Genomic DNA, 3255 nt, shown 5'->3' on the forward strand with positions numbered 1-3255 from the left:
CGGCTCACTGCAACCTCCGCCTCCCAGATTCAAGCGATTCTCCTGCCTCAGCCTCCTGAGTAGCTGAGATTACAGGTGCCCACCACCACCCCTAGCTAATTTTTGTATAGTTAGTAGAGATGAGGTTTCATCATGTTGTCCAGGCTGGTCTCAAACTCCTGACCTCAGGTGATTTGCCTGCCTCAGCCTCCCAAAGTGCTGCGATTTACAGGTGTGTGAGCCACCGCCCTCAGCCTCTATTTGCTTCTTTGAGATGAATCACCCCATAAATGATTGGTAAACGGAGTAATGATGTCAGCATAACACAAGCATGTTGGTTAACATGCAATTTTCTCCAGGAAGTTAACATTTTGAAGCAATCGGGGCCAAGCTTTCTCACAGTTAAAGGGGAAACCTTAGTACTAAAAGATCTTCAGAGGAAAAAGCTGCAAATATACAGAAGCGTCTTCCTTTAGATCCACGGTGGCTGCTTTAGTGACTTCAAAGACCACCATGTTTGTCACAATGTTATGCATAGGGCAAAGCCATGAATGCAGATGAAGAAATTGCAAATATATTTCTCCCATAATAAAATAACAGATTAATGAAAAAGATCACACCTTGGATCACATTTTGAGTTTTGATGAAAACGATCCCCATCAATAGTTAATATCTCCAGACCAGCATCCCTAAGGAGGAAGCACAAGCCCCAGCCTTCAAGGCTGCAAAGTGCTGCTGAAAGCAAATGCTCATGGAAATTTACCTATTCTACTGTTCCTAGTAACATCATTATTGGTTTTGTAGCACTCTGAATATAAAGTTGTATCCAAGAGGCCGTGCACGGTGCCTCACGCTTGTAATCCCAACACTTTGGGAGGCTGAAGCGGGAGGATCACAAGGTCAGGAAATGGATACTATCCTGGTGAACACTGTGAAACTCTGTCTCTACTAAAAATACAAAAATTAGCTGGGCACGGTGGTGCGCACCTGTAATTTCAGCTACTCCGGAGGCTGAGGCAGGAGAATCACTTGAACCAGGGAGTCGGAGGTTGTGGTGTGCCAAGATCGTGCCACTGCACTCCAGTCTGGCGACAGAGCAGGACTCCATCTCAAAAATAAAAAAAATAAAAAAAATTTTAAAAGTTGTATACAGATTTTTATTTTTACTTTTCTTTTTTTCTTTTTCTTTTTCTTTTTTTTTTTCTTTTTTTGGAGTCAGGGTCTAGCTCTGTCTCTCAGGCTGTAGTGTAGTTGTAGTGTAGTGGCCCGATCACAGCTCTCAGTAGCCTCGACCTCCTGGGCTCAGGTAATCCCCCTATACCTCAGCCTCCCAAGTAGCTGGGAACACAGGTGTGCAACACCACACCCGGTTAATTTTTTTTTTTTTTTTAGAGATAGAGCCTCCCTATGTTGCCCAGGCTAGTCTGAAACTCCTGGACTCCAGTGATTCTTCCTCCTCGGCCTCCGAAAATGCTGGGATTACAGGCATGAGCCACCATGCCCAGCCAATTGCATATATTTTGAGCAATCTGTCTCTAACTATTTTTTCCATGAAGTCTTGTTAATTTTAGTGCACCGTTTTGAAGAACTGAAGGTTTTTTAAGAATGCATATAGCAGGTTATAGCAGAAACACTTATACTCAGAATGAAGCTGGGGCTCTCTCTTCCAGCAAGCATTTTTGATATGTTCTGAGTGTCCCTGCTAGGTAGCCAGGAAACCAGGTAACCCACTTCCCTCTGAGAGTGGAACGATTTCCCAAGGAACCTGAGGGGCAGTTCTCTGGAGTTTGGGCACTAGAGCCCCTCTTATTTCCTCTTCTTCTCTCCTCCCTCTAGACCCCATACCACTCAGGAGAAGCCAAGTAAAAAGACCCAGAATTTTGCCTCTTAAAAGCTTAGAGGTCTTGAGGAAGCCACTGAACCTCTGCGGGACCCATTTTCCTCAGAATTTTGCCTCTTAAAAGCTTAGAGGTCTTGAGGAAGTCACTGAACCTCTGCGGGACCCATTTTCCTCAGAATTTTGCCTCTTAAAAGCTTAGAGGTCTTGAGGAAGTCACTGAACCTCTGCGGGACCCATTTTCCTCATTCTTTAACTGGAAAAGCAGTATTTTTGTTGCTGTTGTTAATCATGGCGATGGTTGTTATTTTTTTCTTTTTTCTTTTTTTTTTTTTTGAGACGGAGTCTCGCCCTGTAGTCCAGGCTGGAGTGCTGTGGTGCGATCTTGGCTCACTGCAACCTCTGCCTTCCGGGTTCAAGCGATTCTCCTGCCTCAGCTTCCGGAGTAGCTGGGAGTAGCTGGGATTACAGGCGCACACCACCACACCCTAATTTTTTTTTTTTTAATATTAGAGACGGGGTTTCACCATGCTGGCCAGGCTGGTCACGAACTCCTGGCCTCGTGATCCACCCGCCTTGGCCTCCCAAAGTGCTGGGATTACAGGCGTGAGCCACCGCGCCTGGCCTGGTTGTTAATTTTTAAAACTGCCTTTCATTCTTGCTTTGCCATTTATAGCTCTGTAGCCTTGCGCAAATGACTTCACTTCTCTATGAGTCATCTGTAAAATGGGGCTCTTTGTGAAGACTTAACGATACCACGTGTACAAAGCACTGAACACAACATGCACATTAAGCTCCCCGTAATTGAAACTCCTATAAAATAGGAATCGGGGACTCTCAAGAGCAGTTCTGACTTCAGCAGAGGAACCCAGAGCTGGTGGGGAAAGCTGACGTGGCTGTGACATCCCCAGAGGCACTAAACACATCCTCCCAGCCCCATCTTCCCCGCAGGGTCCCGCCACCGGCCCGACCCCTTACTTGCTCCAAACACCCGCCGACGCCCGCAGCCCGCGGTTTGGGGACCGCCCCCTGCAGCGCCAGGTCCCCGCGCGGACTACAGTTCCCAGCGTGCATCTCGGCTCGGGGGTCCGAGGGACCGTCCTGCCTCAGGGACCGGGTCCAGGCTGCGTTCGCAGCTCTGGGCAGTCACCGTCATGCATGCAGCTCCTATTTTTCGCGTTGCTAATCCTGTCCGTTGCAATGCACCCTATCCTGGGCCGCAGCCCCAGCAGGGTCTGTGAGGAGCGCTTCCTCCAGCCCTGGGCACCCGCTACGCCGCGTCCGAAGGAGGGGTCGAGGCCGGGCTCATCTCCCCGGGAGGACTCCCTCGGCCCCGTGGGGTGTCATGTCCACTGCGGCCCCAGGCTGGCCGCTGGGCTCTGCGGGGGGGCGCTGAGGGCCGGGCCCCGAGGCCGCACGGCCGGAGACTACAACTCCCA

Source organism: Colobus angolensis, unplaced genomic scaffold, assembly GCF_000951035.1.
Source record: "Colobus angolensis palliatus isolate OR3802 unplaced genomic scaffold, Cang.pa_1.0 Scaffold34, whole genome shotgun sequence".
Lineage (NCBI taxonomy): Eukaryota > Metazoa > Chordata > Mammalia > Primates > Cercopithecidae > Colobus > Colobus angolensis.